This window comes from Nicotiana tabacum, chromosome 10 (assembly GCF_000715075.1).
Source record: "Nicotiana tabacum cultivar K326 chromosome 10, ASM71507v2, whole genome shotgun sequence".
Lineage (NCBI taxonomy): Eukaryota > Viridiplantae > Streptophyta > Magnoliopsida > Solanales > Solanaceae > Nicotiana > Nicotiana tabacum.
In genome coordinates, this window is record NC_134089.1 from 31,769,421 (window position 1) to 31,774,739 (window position 5,319).

Below are 5,319 nucleotides of genomic sequence, written 5' to 3' on the forward strand. Positions count from 1 at the left end.
TCAACAGATTCGCACGACAGGAATTTCAAGGATGTGAAGTTTTTTCTAAAGGTTCTACAACCTTCCGAGGATAAATACAGACGTCTCTGTACCGATCCGCGAGACTCTACTAAACCGGATCATGGCTGGTGAGACCTATGAAACCTAGACTCTGATACCAACTTGTCACGACCCCAAACACCCCGGTCGTGATAGCCCCTATCATAGTACTAGGCCAGCCCAAAACAATACGAACAATACGAAGATCATTTATAAAATTTACCTTTCTAAATAAATTAAGTCTCAAATCTTTCATGTTTAGAAATATCAAAAGAAATATGTGAAATAAGTATGAAAATACATCAACACAGCCCGAATCTGGTGTCACTAGTCATGAGCCACTAAGTACACTCAACACTGTCTGCTTAATACAAAATAATTCTGAAATACAAAGTACTAGAATAGGAAGGAGAAAGGCAGGACTGCGAACGCCGTGTAGCTATCTTGCAATCTTCGAATAAAACTCTAAAGGTGCTAAAAGCTCTCACTCTGATGCTCGGGCACCTGGATCTGCACACAAGGTGCAGGAAGTAACGTGAGTACACCAACTCATTAAGTAAATAAAGTATGAGTGTAGTGACGAGCATTAAAAATCATATGCATACTTTATTAAGAATCTCAACAGAAATATCAAAGTCAAAATCTGCAGTTAAATAACCAAATACCGCGTAAAAACTCAAGTTTCAATGAAAATCCTTTAAAACATTTATCAACATTTTCAATAGAGGACCAGTATAAAAGAAGAGTGAAAACAGGAAATTTCACAAACAAGACCCTCGGGCAAAGTATCACTTATAAGTATAGCCTCTCGGGCAATCCTCTCAGTCACTCGTGACTCAACTCTCGTCAATCAATACTCACATTCATCGCTCCAGCTAAATAGATATCTCATAATGATAACCGATGCGGCGTGCAACCCGATCCATAATATATAGTCGACTACGCTCACTAGGGGTGTACAGACTCTGGAGGTGCTCCTACAACCCAAGTGCTATATCGTTGCGGTGCGCAACCTAATCCAATATATCGCTGCGGCGTGCAACTCGATCCATATATAATAATATCGCTGCAGAGTGTAGCCTGATATATATATATATATAGCCTCGACCTCTCTTTGTCATTAACCCCACAGCCACTCGGGCATTCCAGTGAAAATCAGGGAAGTTCAGCCCAAACTGTTTTCATATATTTGAAAATAGAGTAATGAAACTGAATCAACAGTAAACAGGTAATATCATGATTGAGGATATGCTTTCAAATCAAATAGTGTGAGGAAAATAGTAAAATACCCCTAAGGGTCTAAATAGTTCGGCACAAAGGCCCCAAACATGACATTCAGCCCAAGTTAACAGATTCATTTCTTAAACACATGGATATCATATGCAGTATACCAAAATATGCAACTATATAATCACCACGGGACGGACCAAGTCACAATCCCTACGGGTGCACGCCCACACGCCCATCACCTAGCATGTGTGTCACCTCATTTATCAAAACAGTACGAAATTCTGGGGTTTCATACCCTCAAGTCTAAATTTACAATCGTTACTTACCTCAAACCGGATGAAATCCTACTCCGTGATGCCCTTGCCTCTCGACTCGGCCTCAACTCGCGTCGAATCTATCCAATCAGAATCATAACATCAATATATACCAAGGGAATGAAGCCCATGCGAAAATAATCAAATTACATCTAGAATCCCGAAATTGGTCAAACCCGACTCCCGAGCCCATGTCTCGAAATCCGATAATAATCATATCAATAGAATCATCATTCACCCACGAGTCTATTCATACCAAAAGCATCAAAATCGGACCCAAATGGCCCCTCTAATCCCCACTCAAAGCTCTCCAATTTCAAGCCCTAATCCCCAATTTCTTCCTTAATTTCCACTAATACCATGATTAAACAATGAAAAAATGATCTTAAACACAAGTAATGAAGCTTAAGTGGCTTACCGAATTGATAACCTTCAATTTCCCTTTAAACATCATTGCCCTAGCTCACTTCCCGTCATAAAAAATGGAGAACCATAGCAAAATTTGCGAAGAGGACATTTTTATACCTTCTGCCCAACGATCTCGCACCTGCGGTCCATTTCCTGCATCTGCAACAAAATAGGCGCACATGCGATTTTTCACTTAGGGGCCAAACATCCGCACCTGTGCCCCAGGTTTCGCACATGCGGGCTCGCAGGTGCGGTAAATCTTCCGCTCCTGCGGCTTTTTCCACGCACCTGCGACCATCGCACCTGTCACACCTCCTTTTTGCCGCAGGGGATAGGAAAGAAAGGAGTTTTTCCAATTTTAGTGACATTATTCGAAATGAGATTATTTATTTATTTTAGAGTCGCCACTTGGAATAATTTATGGTGTCCCAAGTCACCGATTTATTTTAAATCCCAAATCGAGAAAATTTGACTCTATTTAATGTCCGCGAAATCAGAAAACCGGGTAAGAAATTCTGTTAACCCTAGAGAAGGTATTAGGCACTCCCGAGTTCCGTGGTTCTAGCACGGTCGCTTTAATAATTATACTTGGCTTAAGTAATTTTGGATATTTTATGTTCTAGAGAAATTTATGCACATTTACCTCAAACCGCTTTTAATTGTTTGATTATTTGTAATTATGGAATTATCTTGAAACGAGTCACGCGTACGTGTACTCTTTTTGTTTGGTGTATCAGGAATCATGTCACGCGTACATATACACAATTAAAAACACTTTATTATTTTTAAAATTGTTTTGTCAAAGTTACGCAAATGCATACTTTGTCTTTAATTTGGGAAAACATAACTATGTCACGCGAACGTGTACAATAATCATGATACCTTATTGGTTAACACGCGCCTAAAGCATACTAGCTTATTCGGAGTATTCCGTTTATTTATCTTTTTTGATCCGAGACATATATTTATATATTTATTAAGATTGTTTTACCAAAGTTGTACGAATGCATGCCTTGATTTTAATGTTGAAACTTGTAATTTTGTCACACGGATGTGTACATAATCACAATAATAGATTTTTAATACGCGCCTAAAGCATGCTACAATGTTAGAATATTATTTTCCCATCAAACACCGAAAGCTCCTAATATTTTCACCTAAGCCCACATGAATGCTTTAACAACTCAGGCCTAAGTTCTTTTCTAAGACTAATTGACCATAACAACAATTTTCATGACTACACAAATGGACAGTAAACAAACGTGAACTAAAATTGACATGGGAAAAACAAAATATTTCTCTAAACACACATACTTTCAGCAATTAAATTAAATAAACAAATGAGAAAACATAATGGGAAGGAAAACTTTATTAAAAAGGATCGACAAATATAAAAGAAAAATAAAGTCATCATGGCTATGGTGTTTTCACGAAAAAAGAAACAATGATTGTTCCAATCTATTATTTCTAAATATCAAAACAACAGTTTTACTAAAAAAAACAATTAAGATTCATTCCCTAACTGGCATCACAAATTATTTGCAAAGAAAGCAAGCAATTTGAGAACAAATCAGCGTTAGAATGGAAGTGAGTAAAATCTTATCTCAAGGGCCATGACAGTCCACATAATCCACTAGATCATCACAACACTCATCATAAAATAAATTTAAACAAACAAAAAAAAAGACATGCTAATATAATCAAAAGTCCCAAAAGAATAATAAAACCGAAGCAAATAAAACTACCTCATCATTCGACAGCACAAAACAACATAAAAATTGAGAAGAGTCTAGAACGGACCTTTAGTGAAGCCAAAATTATATTTTTGATTCAATAAAGAAAAGCTCTTTTAACAAAGCTTTACAGCAGGGACAAACACCAAACAAAGCTTCAAAGCTAATATTCCAATACACTGAAATCTATGCTGGTGAAACTCGAACAAAATCCGGAACCAAAAACCTCGACGGACTCGGAACTCGCTTAATTGTTCCTGTCCGTTCCCTTCCTTTGCCTTTTTGTTTTCTTTGTTTTCAAAGAAAAATCGACAGATTTTTTTTTTCTTTTATTTTTGCTCAAAATCTCGTTCTTCTTCTTTCTCCTTTTCCTTTTCAAAAACTTTCTCCCCTTCCTTTTCAAAAACTCTCCCCCCCCCTCTCTTTGTGAAGTCTCTCATTATATATAGAGATATGTGTATAATGTCGTGTGTGTGTGGGCGCAAGACCCCGTGTGTGTGTAAGAACGTGTGTGAAATGGGGGAGCGAGGAGTTGGGACGTGAGGAGTCATGGATGAGTTGAAGTTAAATTTGTTACTAACTTTTTAAAACAAACCACGTGAGTTAGTTGCTGTTTTTTTTTTTTTGTTTATTTTATTTTCTTTTATTAAACAGAAGAAAATGATTAGACTAACAATATATATATATATATATATATATATATATATATATATATATATATATATGTAAATTTTCTTTTATTTAAAAATAAGAACAAAACTTATACTCTAAGAATGTGAATAATTTTTGTAGTTTTTAATTTTTTTTAAATAAAACCTATTAAAAGTAAGATAAAAGTTTAAACTATTAAGATTTGACCTAAAATAAATATTTACACTAAAATAGTATAGAATTCAGATGTGGTAAAAAATTAGTTGTTCACAGCACCTGCGGTCCCCAATCCGCAGGTGCGGAAACAACAGAAACAACAATTTTTCTGCTGCAAAACTCCAAGTTCAAACTTTCTCACAACCATCCCGAGGCCCTCGGGACCTCAACCAAACACGCCAACAAGTCACATATCATTATTCAAACTTATACCTATCGCGCCCCCTTTTTCCAAAAGCGAAATCGGGTTCATGACATTTGGGAGAACAACTCGTTCCCTCTTGGGAATTGGGTTTTTGAGTTGAAGAGTCGCCACCTAATGATTAAAGTGCATTAGGACACTAAAGAAGAGTTCGAGTTGGAAAACCAGAGTTCGGGTAAGGACTAGAAATTATCTCGAGGGGAAGGTGTTAGGCACCCCCCAAGATCCACTAGTGTGGTTCCCAGCCATGTTACAATTGTGAATTTAACTAACAAGTAAGCAAATAAAGGTCTCAAATAGAAGGGGATAATGTTGCAAGTGCATTGAAAGTTTGAAGAAAGATAAAGAAAACAGAAATCTTAAGCAAATAGTCTGGACAGTTAAAAAAAAGGGATAATAAGTAAAGGAAAAGGGGTCCTAGGTTTACAAACAATATGGATCATATCAATGCAATACCCGGCAATCACTCCTCAAAAGAGGGTTCACACGTGGTATTAGCGCACCGATCATCATGTCCATATCTACC

At 36.8% G+C, this 5,319-nt stretch overlaps 1 long non-coding RNA gene across 1 annotated transcript; it reads right to left on the reverse strand.

The window, feature by feature from the left end:
- Nucleotides 1–267: 267 nt before the first annotated feature.
- LOC142164625 (uncharacterized) lies at nt 268–4,160 on the reverse strand. The gene is made up of 3 exons (XR_012695439.1): nt 2,002–4,160; nt 1,596–1,663; nt 268–549 (listed from the first exon to the last, which is right to left on the reverse strand). It is a non-coding gene; the product is annotated as an uncharacterized LOC142164625 (long non-coding RNA).
- Between the last annotated feature and the right edge of the window lie 1,159 nt (nt 4,161–5,319).